At 43.4% G+C, this 16,745-nt stretch overlaps 1 protein-coding gene and 1 non-coding gene across 2 annotated transcripts in view; both read right to left on the bottom strand.

Moving 5' to 3' along the window:
• The window catches only part of LOC115126308 (myelin-oligodendrocyte glycoprotein-like), a 264,366-nt gene that overhangs the window by 35,994 nt on the left and 211,627 nt on the right, over positions 1-16,745 (bottom strand). The gene's annotated exons all lie outside the window — the stretch shown is intronic.
• On the bottom strand, positions 2,718-2,773 carry LOC135574435 (U7 small nuclear RNA). The gene has a single exon (XR_010465442.1). It is a non-coding gene; the product is annotated as a U7 small nuclear RNA (small nuclear RNA).

Below are 16,745 nucleotides of genomic sequence, written 5' to 3'. Positions count from 1 at the left end.
ATGGTGGTGGATGAATGGCAGGACAATGGGCCTCAGGATCTCGTAACGGTATCTCTGTGCATTCAAATTGACATCAATAAAATGCAATTGTGTTTGTTGTCTGGAGCTTATGCCTGCCTGCCCATACCATAACCCCACCATGGGGCACTCTGTTCACAATGCTGACATCAGCAAACCGCTCTCCAGTGCAGCGTCATAGACCGCCACTTGGGAGGCCCCATCCACAAAGTTTTTTAAATATCAAAAATACAAAAATACTACTTAAACAGGAAAGACACTTAAATAATTTAATTTCAATGTTCATTTTATTTTTTGATCCCAGAAACAATGAGAAAATATGTTAAAATAAATAATGAAATGTTAGTTATGTAAAGCAGCCCGTGTAATCATCTGTCAGAGAGTCGCCACATTTGGCCCGAGCCCCAAGTAATACATTTGGGCCAGATAACTCACACCGGAATCGGCCCGAGCCCCTAGCAATACATTTGGGCCAGATAACTCACACCGGAATCGGCCCGAGCCCCAAGTAATACATTTGGGCCAGATAACTCACACCGGAATCGGCCCGAGCCCCTAGCAATACATTCGAATCATCACGTCGGTCGAGTCTGACTCTCAGCCGAGTGCCCCGACTCTAATCTGGAATCAGCCCAGATCCACTAGCTGGGTTCTGCATGTGCCTCTACTATACTGCTCTATGTCACTACGCAAATGCTACGATATGCATCCAATGCTTTACTAGAAAGTTCGTTTTTTCAAGCCTCAGAGCCCGCCAGGTCACCTCCTCGCGCTCACTTTTTCTTCCGACACCTCCCGATTTACAAATGAAGCACTTCCTAACATCTATTCTTTGTGAAACACTCCTCTCTTGCTGTAGACTGGAACCTGTTAGTGTTGCAGTTCTCCGTAGCTGCCACCAGGGGTCAGCATGGCACTGTGTCTTCAGCCTGGCTACAGTCATACAGCATCACAAAGGCAGGTCTTCTATCCCTCTCTGTCGTCTCTCTACTTGGTATTCCGGGCAGAACCTGGCTTATGTAGTGGGGTGTGTGTGTGTGGTGTGTGTGTGTGTGTGTGTGTGTGTGAGAGAGAGTTTATGTATGTGTGTGTATGTGTGTGTGAGAGAGTTTATGTATGTATGTGTGTGTGTGTGTGTATGTGTGTATGTGTATGTGTGTGTGTGTGTATGTGTATGTGTGTGTGTGTGTGTGAGAGAGAGTTTATGCGTGTGTGTGTGTGTATGTGTGTGTGTGTGTGTGTGTGTGTGTGTGTGCTCCGGGGCAAGCCGGGCGAGTGAAGCACCCTCAGCAGCAAACAGCAGCTCCTCTCTTTCCAGGGTCAGTAGATAACATCAGTGCTGTTTTACACAGAGAGAGAGGGCTACTGAGGCATGGTTCTGGGATGAACTACCAGCCTTAGGGGTATGATAATAGACTGACGTAATGGGGAGGGATTAGAGAATGTGTGTGTTGGTAGGAGGTGGGTGCATTGGGTGTGTCCCACATGAAAAAATACTATAGTATACTTAAGCAATAAGGCACATGTGGGTGTGGTATATGGCCAATATACCACGGTTAAGGGCTGTTCTTATGTACGACGCAACGCAGAGTGCCTGGACACAGTCCGTAGCCGTGGCATATTGGCCATATATCACAAACCCCCGAGGTGCCTTATTGTTGCTATTATGAACTGGTTACCAACGTAGTTAGAGCAGTAAAAAGACATGTTTTATCATACGGTCTGATATACCACGGCTGTCAGCCAATCAGCATTCAGGGCTCGAACCACAGAGTTTATAATATGGTATAAATATTATAGTATTCCTTGCAGACTTTACTGTAGTTTTCACTGTACTGTTTTTGCCGACATGACTAGTATACTGTAGCATTTACAGTTAAATACTGTAGTAAATAAAACTGTAGTATGTACTATAGTAATTACTGTAGTGATTTAGCTGATTGTAGTATTTACTATAGTAATTACTGTAGTGATGTTGCTGATTGTAGTATTTACTATAGTAATTACTGTAGTGATGTTGCTGATTGTAGTATTTACTATAGTAATTACTGTAGTGATGTTGCTGATTGTAGTATTTACTATAGTAATTACTGTAGTGATGTTGCTGATTGTAGTATTTACTATAGTAATTACTGTAGTGATGTTGCTGATTGTAGTATTTACTATAGTAATTACTGTAGTGATGTTGCTGATTGTAGTATTTACTATAGTAATTACTGTAGTGATGTTGCTGATTGTAGTATTTACTATAGTAATTACTGTAGTGATGTTGCTGATTGTAGTATTTACTATAGTAATTACTGTAGTGATGTTGCTGATTGTAGTATTTACTATAGTAATTACTGTAGTGATGTTGCTGATTGTAGTATTTACTATAGTAATTACTGTAGTGATTTAGCTGATTGTAGTATTTACTATAGTAATTACTGTAGTGATGTTGCTGATTGTAGTATTTACTATAGTAATTACTGTAGTGATGTTGCTGATTGTAGTATTTACTATAGTAATTACTGTAGTGATTTAGCTGATTGTAGTATTTACTATAGTAATTACTGTAGTGATGTTGCCGATTGTAGTATTTACTATAGTAATTACTGTAGTGATGTTGCTGATTGTAGTATTTACTATAGTAATTACTGTAGTGATTCTGGTGATTGTAGTACTATAGTGTTTTGATGTATTATCTTTGACATACCAGTGGGGGCTTTCTCCTTGAGGAAACCTACTGGACAAAATACTCAAAGAGCAATTTCCCATGACCTGTAGGTATGTAGGTAGGTAGGTAGGTAGGAACAGTAGATAAGTAGGTAGGTACAGTAGGTAGGTAGGTAGGTAGGTAGGTAGGAACAGTAGATAAGTAGGTAGGTAGGTAGGTAGGGAGGTAGGTAGGTACAGTAGGTAGCTAGGTAGGTAGGAACAGTAGATAAGTAGGTGGGTAGGTAGGTAGGTAGGGAGGTAGGGAGGTAGGTAGGTAGGTACAGTAGGTAGGTAGGTAGGTAGGTAGGGAGGTAGGTAGGTAGGTAGGTACAGTAGGTAATTAGGTAGGTAAGTAGGTAGGTCGGTAGGTAGGTACAGTAGGTAGGTAGGTACAGTAGGTAATTAGGTAGGTAAGTAGGTAGGTAGGTAGGTACAGTAGGTAGGTAGGTAAGTAGGTAGGTAGGTAGGTAGGTAAGTAGGTAGGTAGGTAGGTAGGTAGGTAGGTACAGTAGGTAGGTAGGTAGGTACAGTGGTGGGTGGGTGGGTGGGTACAGTGGGTGAAGTAGGTAGGTAGGTATGTAGTTATAATAGGTAGGTAGGTACAGTAGGTATGTATGTAGGTAGGTAGGTACAGTAGGTAAGTAGGTAGGTAGGTACAGTAGGTAAGTAGGTAGGTAGGTACAGTAGGTAGGTAGGTAGGTAGGTAGGTAGGTAGGTACAGTAGGTAGGTATGTAGGTACAGTAGGTAGGTAGGTAGGTACAGTAGGTAGGTAGGTAGGTACAGTAGGTAGGTAGGTAGGTACAGTAGGTAGGTAGGTAGGTAGGTAGGTAGGTACAGTAGGTATGTATGTAGATAGGTTGGTACAGTAGGTAGATAGGTATGTAGTTACAGTAGGTAGGTAGGTAGGTACAGTAGGTAGGTAGGTAGGTAGGTAGGTACAGTAGGTAAGTAGGTAGGTACAGTAGGTATGTAGTTATAATAGGTAGGTAGGTACAGTAGGTATGTATGTAGGTAGGTAGGTACAGTAGGTAGGTAGGTAGGTACAGTAGGTAGGTAGGTACAGTAGGTAAGTAGGTAGGTACAGTAGGTATGTAGTTATAATAGGTAGGTAGGTACAGTAGGTATGTATGTAGGTAGGTAGGTACAGTAGGTAAGTAGGTAGGTAGGTACAGTAGGTAGGTAGGTAGGTAGGAACTGTAGATAAGTAGGTAGGTACAGTAGGTAAGTAGGTAGGTAGGTAGGTAGGTACAGTAGGTATGTATGTAGGTAGGTAGGTACAGTAGGTAGGTAGGTAGGTACAGTAGGTAGGTAGGTACAGTAGGTAAGTAGGTAGGTACAGTAGGTATGTAGTTATAATAGGTAGGTAGGTACAGTAGGTATGTATGTAGGTAGGTAGGTACAGTAGGTAAGTAGGTAGGTAGGTACAGTAGGTAGGTAGGTAGGTAGGAACAGTAGATAAGTAGGTAGGTACAGTAGGTAAGTAGGTAGGTAGGTAGGTAGGTAGGTAGGGAGGTAGGTAGGTACAGTAGGTAGGTAGGTAGGTAGGTACAGTAGGTAATTAGGTAGGTAAGTAGGTAAGTAGGTAGGTAGGTAGGTAGGTAGGTAGGTAGGTAGGTAGGTAGGTAGGTAGGTAGGTAGGTACAGTAGGTAGGTAGGTAGGTACAGTAGGTAGGTAGGTAGGTACAGTAGGTAAGTAGGTAGGTAGGTATGTAGTTATAATAGGTAGGTAGGTACCGTAGGTATGTATGTAGGTAGGTACAGTAGGTAAGTAGGTAGGTAGGTACAGTAGGTAGGTAGGTAGGTAGGTAGGTACAGTAGGTAGGTATGTAGGTACAGTAGGTAGGTAGGAAGGTATGTAGGTAGGTAAGTAGGTAGGTAGGTAGGTAGGTACAGTAGGTAGGTAGGTAGGTACAGTAGGTAGGTAGGTAGGTACAGTAGGTAAGTAGGTAGGTAGGTAGGTAGGTACAGTAGGTAATTAGGTAGGTAAGTAGGTAGGTCGGTAGGTGGGTACAGGTAGGTACAGTAGGTAGTGTAGGTAGGTAAGTAGGTACGGTAGGTAGGTACAGTAGGTAGGTAGGTAGGTAGGTAGGTAGGTAGGTAGGTAGTGGTGGGGTAGGTAGGTACAGTAGGTAGGTACAGTAGGTAGGTAGGTAGGTACAGTAGGTAGGTAGGTAGGTAGGTACAGTAGGTAAGTAGGTAGGTAGGTATGTAGTTATAATAGGTAGGTAGGTACAGTAGGTATGTATGTAGGGTGGGTACAGTAGGTATGTAGGTAGGTAGGTACAGTAGGTATGTAGTAGGTAGGTAGGTACAGTAGGTAGGTAGGTAGGTACAGGTAGGTAGGTGGGTACAGTAGGTGGGTATGTAGGTACAGTAGGTATGTAGTTATAGGTAGGTAGGTGGGTACAGTAGGTATGTATGTAGGTACAGTAGGTAGGTAGGTAGGTAGGTAGGTAGGTAGGTACAGTAGGTATGTATGTAGATAGGTTGGTACAGTAGGTAGGTAGGTAGGTACAGTAGGTAGGTAGGTAGGTAGGTAGGTAGGTAGGTAGGTAGGTAGGTACAGTAGGTAGGTAGGTAGGTAGGTACAGTAGGTAAGTAGGTATAGTAGGTAGGTAGGTAGGTAAGTAGGTAGGTAGGTAGGTACAGTAGGTAGGTAGAGTAGGTAGGTAGGTAGGTACAGTAGGTAAGTAGGTAGGTAGGTATGTAGTTATAATAGGTAGGTAGGTACCGTAGGTATGTATGTAGGTAGGTACAGTAGGTAAGTAGGTAGGTAGGTACAGTAGGTAGGTAGGTACGGTAGGTATGTAGGTAGGTAGGTAGGTACAGTAGGTAGGTATGTAGGCAGTAGGTAGGTACAAGGTATGTAGGTAGGTAAGTAGGTAGGTAGGTAGGTAGGTACAGTAGGTACAGTAGGTACAGGCAGGTACAGTAGGTAGTAGGTAGGTAGGTATGTAGTTATAATAGGTAGGTAGGTACAGTAGGTATGTATGTAGGTAGGTACAGTAGGTAAGTAGGTAGGTAGGTACAGTAGGTAGGTAGGTACAGTAGGTAGGTAGGTAGGTACAGGTAGGTAGGTGGGTGGGAAGGTAGGTAGGTACAGTAGGTAGGTAGGCAGGCAGGTGGGTAGGCAGTGGGGTAGGCAGGTAGGTAGGTAAGTACAGTAGGTATGTTAGACAGGTTGGTAGGTAGGTAGGTAGGTATGTAGTTACAGTAGGTAGGTAGGTAGGTACAGTAGGTAGGTAGGTAGGTACAGTAGGTACAGTAGGTAAGTAGGTAGGTTACAATAGGTATGTAGTTATAATAGATAGGTAGGTACAGTAGGTAAGTAGGTAGGTAGGTACAGTAGGTAGGTAAGTAGGTGGGTACAGGTAGGTATGTAGTTATAGTAGGTAGGTAGGACAGGTAGGTAGGTAGGTAGGTAGGTAGGTAAGTAGGTAGGTAAGTAGGTAGGTAGGTACAGTAGGTAAGTAGGTAGGTAGGTAGGTATGTAGTTACAGTAGGTAGGTAGGTAGGTACAGTAGGTAGGTAGGTAGGTACAGTAGGTAAGTAGGTAGGTAGGTAGTAGGTAGGTAGGTACAGTAGGTAAGTAGGTAGGTATGTAGGTACAGTAGGTAGGTAGGTAGGTACAGTAGGTAGGTAGGTAGGTATGTAGTTACAGTAGGTAGGTAGGTAGGTACAGTAGGTAGGTAGGTATGGTATGTAGGTTGGTACAGTAGGTAGGTAGGTAGGTTACAGTAGGTAGGTAGGTAGGTAGGTAGGTACAGTAGGTAGGTAGGTAGGTAGGTAGGTAGGTACAGTAGGTAAGTAGGTAGGTACAGTAGGTATGTAGTTATAATAGATAGGTAGGTACAGTAGGTATGTATGTAGGTAGGTACGGTAGGTAAGTAGGTGGGTACAGTAGGTATGTAGTTATAATAGGTAGGTAGGTACAGTAGGTATGTATGTAGGTAGGTAGGTACAGTAGGTAGGTAGGTAGGTAGGTACAGTAGGTAGGTAGGTAGGTAGGTATGTAGTTACAGTAGGTAGGTAGGTAGGTAGAGTAGGTAGGTAGGTAGGTAGGTAAGTAGGTAGGCAGGTAGGTGGTATGTAGTTACAGTAGGTAGGTAGGTAAGTAGGTACAGTAGGGTGGGGTAGGTAGGTACAGTAGGTACAGTACAGTAGGTACAGCATGGATGCAGTAGGTAGGTATGTAGGTACAGTAGGTAGGTAGGTAGGTATGTAGTTACAGTAGGTAGGTACAGTAGGTACAGTAGGTATGTATTTAGTTAGGTAGGTAGGTAGGTAGGTAGGTAGGAACAGTAGGTAAGTAGGTATGTAGGTCGGTAGGTAGGTAGGTAGGAACAGTAGGTAAGTAGGTAGGAACAGTAGGTAAGTAGGTATGTAGGTAGGTACAAGAGGCAAGTAGGTAGGTTGGTACAGTAGGTAGGTAGGTAGGTACAGTAGGTAGGTAGGTAGGTACAGTAGGTAGGTAGGTAGGTAGGTAGGTAGGTAGGTAGGTAGGTAGGTACAGTAGGTAGGTAGGTAGGTACAGTAGGTAGGTAGGCATGGTACAAGGAGGCAAGGTACAGTAGGTAGGTAGGTAGGTAGGTAGGTAGTGGGCTCTCACTCCATTCAGTGGGCTCTCACTCCATTCAGTGGGCTCTCACTCCATTCAGTGGGCTCTCACTCCACTCAGTGGGCTCTCACTCCATTCAGCTGGCTCTCACTCCACTCAGTGGGCTCTCACTCCACTCAGTGGGCTCTCACTCCACTCAGTGGGCTCTCACTCCATTCAGTGGGCTCTCACTCCATTCAGTGGGCTCTCACTCCATTCAGTGGGCTCTCACTCCACTCAGTGGGCTCTCACTCCATTCAGTGGGCTCTCACTCCATTCAGTGGGCTCTCACTCCATTCAGTGGGCTCTCACTCCACTCAGTGGGCTCTCACTCCACTCAGTGGGCTCTCACTCCATTCAGTGGGCTCTCACTCCACTCAGTGGGCTCTCACTCCATTCAGTGGGCTCTCACTCCATTCAGTGGGATCTCACTCCACTCAGTGGGCTCTCACTCCACTCAGTGGGCTCTCACTCCACTCAGTGGGCTCTCACTCCATTCAGTGGGCTCTCACTCCACTCAGTGGGCTCTCACTCCATTCAGTGGGCTCTCACTCCACTCAGTGGGCTCTCACTCCACTCAGTGGGCTCTCACTGTATGTGGAGTTGAATCTGTGGTTTTGATGGCTTCACTCTGTTTCTCTCAGGAGATTCCATGACCATGTTGACCAGTCTTCTGCTGTCTTTTATGCTTCTCAGTGCTGCCTTTGCTCTGGGAGATGCAAGTAAGAGTCTACTTTTCTTGACTCGTTCTGTGTATTTATTTGTAGCAGAGGTGACTGACTGATCTACAAATAATATTGTAGCTCTGTTTTGTAGATCTTTCTCCACTAGCCTTTAAAGCCACATGTAACTTCTCCTTACAGATTCATTGCTAGAAGAAGACTTGTGTCCTTCCGGTTGGATCAAATATGGATCACGCTGTTTAATGTTTGTAAAGACTACGAGGAGCTGGCCTGAAGCAGAGGTATCACCGTTACCATCTACTGTGACTTCGAAGGGGAAGTGTAGTTGGAATTAGCTCTTTGACATTACCTCCACCCGACACGCAGGCGTCCCATCTAGCTATAGAATATACATTGCCTCGTGATCAATTTGATCGCTTATTAACGTTTACTAATACCTAAAGTTGCATTACAAAAGTAATTTCGAAGTGTTTTGTGAAAGTTTATCGTCAACTTTTTTAATTAAAAAAAATGACGTTACGTTATAAAACGCTATTTTTTTCCTTGATCACACAGTCTTCATAGATCGATATCTAGGCTATATATGGACCGATTTAATCGAAAAAAAAGACCCAATAGTGATGTTTATGGGATATCTAGGAGTGCCAACAAAGAAGATGGTCAAAGGTAATGAATGTTTTATATTTTATTTGTGCGTTTTGTGTAGCGCCGACTATGCTAATTATTTTGTTTACGTCCCCTGCGGGTCTTTTGGGGTGTTACATGCTATCAGATAATAGCTTCTCATGCTTTCGCCGAAAAGCATTTTAAAAATCTGACTTGTTGCCTGGATTCACAACGAGTGTAGCTTTAATTCAGTACCCTGCATGTGTATTTTAATGAACGTTTGCGTTTTAACGAGTGCTATTAGCATTTAGCGTAGCGCATTTGCATTTCCAGATGTCTAGATGGGACGCCTGCGTGTCGGGTAGGAGCAAGAGGTTAAGAACAAGTGTGTGTCAGATTTCAAAAAGCTTTACGGCAAAACACAATATTCAATCATCTGAAAACAGCGGTCAGCTACAAAAGGAAGCCATACAGTTACCTGAAAATGAATCACTAACCTTTGATGATCTTCATCAGATGACACTCATAGGACTTCATGTTACACAATACATGCATGTTTTGTTTGATAAAGTTCATATTTATATGAAAAAGTCTGAGTTTACATTGGCGCGTTAAATTCACTAGTTCCAAAAACATCAAGTGATTTTGCAAAGTCACATCGTTTCAACAGAAATACTCATCATTGTCACGTTCGTGGTATGGAGGAGACCAAGGAGCAGTGTGATGTGAATACATACTTAATGAAGAAAACACTAAAACTTACAAAAACAAACGAATGTGACGCCATAATATAATAGTGCAGACACAGGCAACTATATGGTTCCCAATCAGAGACAACGATAAACAGCTGCCTCTAATTGAGAACCAATAGACATACTAGACACCTAGACTAGTTAACACCCATGAACATACAAAACCCCTAGACAAGACGAAAACACATAAATCACCCTTGTCACACCCTGACCAAACCAAAATAATAAAGAAAACAGAATACTAAGGTCAGGGCGTGACAATCATAAATGTAGATGATAATACAAGTTATACACATGGAATTATAGATACAGTGGGGCAAAAAAGTATTTAGTCAGCCACCAATTGTGCAAATTCTCCCACTTAAAAAAGATGAGAGAGGCCTGTAATTTTCATTATCATAGGTACACTTCAGCTATGACAGACAAAATGAGAAAAAAAATATCCAGAAAATCACATTGTAGTATTTTTAATGAATTTATTTGCAAATTATGGTGGAAAATAAGTATTTGGTCAATAACAAAAGTTTATCTCAATACTTTGTTATATACCCTTTGTTGGCAATGACAGAGGTCAAACGTTTTCTGTAAGTCTTCACAAGGTTTTCACACACTGTTGCTGGTATTTTGGCTCATTCCTCCATAAAGATCTCCTCTAGAGCAGTGATGTTTTGGGGCTGTTGCTGGGCAACACGGACTCTCAACTCCCTCCAAAGATTTTCTATGGGGTTGAGATCTGGAGACTGGCTAGGCCACTCCAGGACCTTGAAATGCTTCTTACGAAGCCACTCCTTCATTGCCCGGGCGGTGTGTTTGGGATCATTGTCATGCTGAAAGACCCAGCCACGTTTCATCTTCAATGCCCTTGCTGATGGAAGGAGGTTTTCACTCAAAATCTCACGATACATGGCCCCATTCATTCTTTCCTTTACACGGATCAGTCGTCCTGGTCCCTTTGCAGAAAAGCAGCCCCAAAGCATGATGTTTCCACCCACATGCTTCACAGTAGGTATGGTGTTCTTTGGATGCAACTCAGCATTCTTTGTCCTACAAACACGACGAGTTGAGTTTTACCAAAAAGTTATATTTTGGTTTCATCTGACCATATGACATTCTCCCAATCTTCTTCTGGATCATCCAAATGCTCTCTAGCAAACTTCAGACGGGCCTGGACATGTACTGGCTTAAGCACACCTCGTGTCCTCCGAAACACAACCCAACCAAGCCGCTTCTTGACACAATGCACATCCAACCCGGAAACCAGCCACACCAATGTGTCGGAGGAAACACCGTACACCTAGTGACCTGGTCAGCGTGCACTGCACTTGGCCCGCCACAGGAGTCGCTAGTGCACGCTAGTGCCAGCCAAAACCTCCCTAACCCGGACGACGCTGGGCCAATTGTGCGCCGCCCCATGGGCCTCCCGGTCGCGGCCGGCTGAGACAAAGCCTGGGCTCGAACCCAGAATCTCTGGTGGCACAGCTCGCTCTGCAATGCAGTGCCTCAGACCACTGCGCCACCCGGGAGGCAAGATGTGCTTTCTAAGCACTTTGACGCAGACCAGGAACACATCATTTAAAGTTCAGAAGGCCTCCTACAGCCAAGGGGTTGATGAGTCGGGCGGTACTGACCTGCTCCAATTCACTGGACATATGGTAAGCTCAACTCCGCAGCCAGTGGTAGACTGGACACTGGCAAGGCAAAGGAGGTTGGGTGGAAGGCAGTCTGGTGATATATCCTGGACGATCAGATCCAGATAACAGCTTACTGGAGACGGACACACTCTGATCCTGATCACCAACAGCCAGCTGCCGTCCAGGGGCTCAGCCGGTCGCTGACTAAAGGAAACAAGGTCTCCTCCAGGATTCTGACACCATCCGCTGCTACTGGTACATGTGAGGTGAGTCAGGCAGACATGAGTCGAAGCCCACCTCCTCCCCCCTGCCCAAGGCAGGCCCGTTCTGTCCCCCCTCTTCCTTCCCCATCGGATTCCATCACCACCACCATCATCTTGGGCAGCTTGATAGTGAGAGATATTGGACTGCCTGCAGCCTGACCAAGGTCCACTGTCACCCAGGCGCCCATATCCAAGACATCTACTCCCTTCTACCCACAGTTCTAGACAACTACTAGGACCATTGTCACCATTGTCACTCACATTGGATTTAACAACATTCGCTTTCAGCAATCTGAGGAACTGAAGGAGGTACAGAACGGGCCTTGGGGGGTGGGGTACAGAACGGGCCTTGGGGGGAAGGAGGTACAGAACGGGCCTTGGGGGAGGAGGTACAGAACGGGCCTTGGGGGGGGAGGAGGTACAGAACGGGCCTTGGGGGAGAAAGGTACAGAACGGGCCTTGGGGGGGAGGTACAGAACGGGCCTTGGGGGAGGAGGTACAGAACGGGCATTGGGGGAGGAGCATAATGGACCAAATAATGAAAGACAAACACTGTAGCTTTGAAAATGGATGTGGAACAAATGGTTGCTATCTGTAGATAAGGACAAACCACCTGATACCGACAACCTGGATGGTAAAATGCTGAGGTTGAATACATTGTGACTCCTGTCATGACGTTGCCCTATTTGGATATATATATACCAGCCCCCTACAACTAGGCTGCTGTGAGAGAGAGGTCGTAAATTCCTGAGGAGCCACGTGGCCACACAGTATAAGAGGCCGGTACATTTTCATAGAGAACAAAGGAATTTCTTCCACCTCACAGAACTTTACCTTTTCGGCAGTATATGACGAGCAAGACAGCAAAGTATTGCATCATGATATGGGTGGCCTGTTACGCAGAACAGCTACGCTTGGAAGATCAAATTAAATGTTATTGGTCACATGGTTAGCAGATGGTAATGGTCACATACACATGGTTAGCAGATGTTAATGGTCACATACACATGGTTAGCAGATGTTAATGGTCACATGGTTAGCAGATGTTAATGGTCACATGGTTAGCAGATGTTAATGGTCACATACACATGGTTAGCAGATGTTAATGGTCACATACACATGGCTAGCAGATGTTATTGGTCACATACACATGGTTAGCAGATGTTAATGGTCACATACACATGGTTAGCAGATGTTAATGGTCACATGGTTAGCAGATGTTAATGGTCACATACACATGGTTAGCAGATGTTAATGGTCACATGGTTAGCAGATGTTAATGGTCACATACACATGGTTAGCAGATGTTATTGGTCACATACACATGGTTAGCAGATGATGTAGCGAAATGCTTGTGCTTCTAGTTCCGACAATGCAGTAATAACCAACGAGTAATCTAACCTAACAATTCCACAACTTCTACCTTATACACAGATATATGAATGAGTGATGGTACAGAACGGCATAGGCAAGATGCAGTAGGTGGTATAGAGCACAGTATATACATATGAGATGAGTAATGTAGGGTATGTAAACAAAGTGGCATAGTTTAAAGTGGCTAGTGATACATGTATTACATAAAGATGCAGTAGATGGTATTGAGTACAGTATATACATATGAGATGAGTATGTAAACAAAGTGGCATAGTTAAAGTGGCTAGTGATACATGTATTACATAAAGATGCAGTAGATGATATAGAGTACAGTATATACGTATACATATGAGATGAATAATGTAGGGTATGTAAACATTATATTAGGTAGCATTGTTTAAAGTGGCTAGTGATATATTTTTACATCAATTTCCATCAATTCCCATTATTAAAGTGGCTGGAGTTGAGTCAGTGTCAGTGTGTTGGCAGCAGCCACTCAATGTTAGTGGTGGCTGTTTAACAGTCTGATGGCCTTGAGATAGAAGCTGTTTTTCAGTCTCTCGGTCCCAGCTTTGATGCACCTGTACTGACCTCGCCTTCTGGATGATAGCGGGGTGAACAGGCAGTGGCTCAGGTGGTTGTTGTCCTTGATGATCTTTATGGCCTTCCTGTGACATCGGGTGGTGTAGGTGTCCTGGAGGGCAGGTAGCTTGCCCCCGGTGATGCGTTGTGCAGACCTCACTACCCTTTGAGAGCCTTACGGTTGTGGGCGGAGCAGTTGCTGTACCAGGTGGTGATACAGCCCGACAGGATGCTCTCGATTGTGCATCTGTAAAAGTTTGTGAGTGTTTTCGGTGACAAGCCGAATTTCTTCAGCCTCCTGAGGTTGAAGAGGCGCTGATGCACCTTCTTCACCACGCTGTCTGTGTAGGTGGACTAATTCAGTTTGTCCGTGATGTGTACGCCGAGGAACTTAAAACGTACTACCCTCTCCACTACTGTCCTATGGATAGGGGGTGCTCCCTCTGCTGTTTTCAATCATCTCCTTTGTTTTGTTGACGTCGAGTGAGGTTATTTTCCTGACACCACACTCCGAGGGCCCTCACCTCCTCCCTGTAGGCCGTCTCATCGTTGTTGGTAATCAAGCCTACCACTGTAGTGTCGTCGGCAAACTTGATGATTGAGTTGGAGGTGTGCATGGCCACGCAGTCGTGGGTGAACAGGGAGTACAGAAGAGGGCTCAGAACGCACCCTTGTGGGGCCCCAGTGTTGAGGATCAGCGGGGTGATGTTGTTACCTACCCTCACCACCTGGGGGTGGCCCGTCAGGAAGTCTAGTACCCAGTTGCACAGGGCGGGGTCGAGACCCAGGGTCTCGAGCTTGATGACGAGTTTGGAGGGTACTATGGTGTTAAATGCTGAGCTGTAGTCGATGAACAGCATTCTCACATAGGTATTCCTCTTGTTCAGATGGGTTAGGGCAGTGTGCAGTGTGGTTGCGATTGCGTCGTCTGTGGACCTATTGGGGTGGTAAGCAAATTGGAGTGGGTCTAGAGTGTCAGGTAGGGTGGAGGTGAGATGGTCCTTGACTAGTCTCTCAAAGCACTTCAAGATGACGGAAGTGAGTGCTACGGGGTTGTTTAGTACGAACACATTTCATGTTCCGGGGAAAGTATAAAAGATCGGTGAAGAATCTACCAGCTACGAACTGGTCCGTTTGTTACAACTTGGGGAAGCTCATGGGAGACGGTTTGGCCACATTACCATAACGCTGTTTATATAATAGCCTCAGATATGAGGTTTACATCTAATTGTTGTAGAAGATGAATGAGTGAGTATGATACTATTTGTAAAATTGTGTAATATGATTTTGGACTGTTTAATGAAGGAAAATCCAAGTTGAAGGAAAATTTGATTTGAACTAAATCAGAGGACCGCCCCTGAGCCCAGTTAGAGTCAGACATCCTGGGACAGCCCATTTTCTGCAATTCTGAATAAAACCCAACTTTGAGAAATTATCACCAGACCAAGCTTACCTCAATTACGAGATGGCTAAAGGTTGTAGAATATTTTAACCATACCACGTGGTTAAACTCTTAGACTATCAATACCGACAGAATAAGAACAAGTCTTTGATGTTAATTACTAGTCTGCAGCTAGGAATTCGGTATCATTGAACGTGAAGAACGACAAACATCCATTCTACAACACAAATGAATGTCACTCTGAACTATCCACTCTAACCAAGACAGAGAGAGAAGGGAGAGAGAGAGAGAGAGAGAGAGAGAGAGGGGACGGAAACTCTCCAACAGAAACCAACTTTTCAAAAGCGACGACACACGGAGCGTAAATATATATATTGATTGCAATTGTTCCCGAATGAGTGAGCGTTCATGTGCAAAGGATTATTAGCATTTCAATTGTTATAATTAACTCTGTAGTGACTTCTCATGTGTAAAGGATTAGCATTTCAATTGTTATAATTAACTCTGTAGTGACTTCTCATGTGTTATTGTTATAATTAACTCTGTAGTGACTTCTCATGTGTAAAGGATTAGCATTTCAATTGTTATAATTAACTCTGTAGTGACTTCTCATGTGTAAAGGATTAGCATTTCAATTGTTATAATTAACTCTGTAGTGACTTCTCATGTGTAAAGGATTAGCATTTCAATTGTTATAATTAACTCTGTAGTGACTTCTCATGTGTAAAGGATTAACATTTCAATTGTTATAATTAACTCTGTAGTGACTTCTCATGTGCAAAGGATTAGCATTTCAATTGTTATAATTATTAACTCTGTAGTGACTTCTCATGTGTAAAGGATTAGCATTTCAATTGTTATAATTAACTCTGTAGTGACTTCTCATGTGTAAAGGATTAGCATTTCAATTGTTATAATTAACTCTGTAGTGACTTCTCATGTGTAAAGGATTAGCATTTCAATTGTTATAATTAACTCTGTAGTGACTTCTCATGTGTAAAGGATTAGCATTTCAATTGTTATAATTAACTCTTAGTGACTTCTCATGTGTAAAGGATTAACATTTCAATTGTTATAATTAACTCTGTAGTGACTTCTCATGTGTAAAGGATTAGCATTTCAATTGTTATAATTAACTCTGTAGTGACTTCTCATGTGTAAAGGATTAGCATTTCAATTGTTATAATTAACTCTGTAGTGACCTCTCAGTCGACCCCTTTTGTCTAACAAGCCACCTATTCTCCTATCATTTCTTGTAACCCTTATTTACTTTGTTTGTTTATGCATTTCTTTGAATTACTTAGTTAGTAATAAATAAATAATTGAAGACAATTGATGTATGAATGACTAAGTGAAGACTGGATTCGTATTATATTTATTTATGTATATATATATTTAACTGATTTATTTTATATTTCCACAACACAGGTCACCAAGGAAACAGTAACACTACTTATAATGTCTCTACCACAGGTTACCAAGGAAACAGTAACACTACCTATAATGTCTCTACCACAGGTTACCAAGGAAACAGTGACACTACCTATAATGTCTCTACCACAGGTTACCAAGGAAACAGTGACACTACCTATAATGTCTCTACCACAGGTCACCAAGGAAACAGTGACACTACTTATAATGTCTCTACCACAGGTTACCAAGGAAACAGTAACACTACCTATAATGTCTCTACCACAGGTCACCAAGGAAACAGTAACACTACCTATAATGCCTCTACCACAGGTCACCAAGGAAACAGTACCACTACCTATGTCTCTACCACAGGTTACCAAGGAAACAGTGACACTACCTATAATGTCTCTACCACAGGTCACCAAGGAAACAGTAACACTACCTATAATGTCTCTACCACAGGTCACCAAGGAAACAGTGACACTACCTATAATGTCTCTACCACAGGTCACCAAGGAAACAGTAACACTACCTATAATGTCTCTACCACAGGTCACCAAGGAAACAGTGACACTACCTATAAAACAGGTCACCAAGGAAACAGTAACACTACCTATAATGTCTCTACCACAGGTCACCAAGGAAACAGTGACACTACCTATAATGTCTCTAAACAGGTTACCAAGGAAACAGTGACACTACCTAGTAACATTCAATAATGTTAAA

Source organism: Oncorhynchus nerka, linkage group LG12, assembly GCF_034236695.1.
Source record: "Oncorhynchus nerka isolate Pitt River linkage group LG12, Oner_Uvic_2.0, whole genome shotgun sequence".
Taxonomy (NCBI): Eukaryota; Metazoa; Chordata; class Actinopteri; order Salmoniformes; family Salmonidae; genus Oncorhynchus; species Oncorhynchus nerka.
Note: the sequence above shows the minus strand (reverse complement) of the source record. Positions and strands in the feature narration are given on the sequence as shown.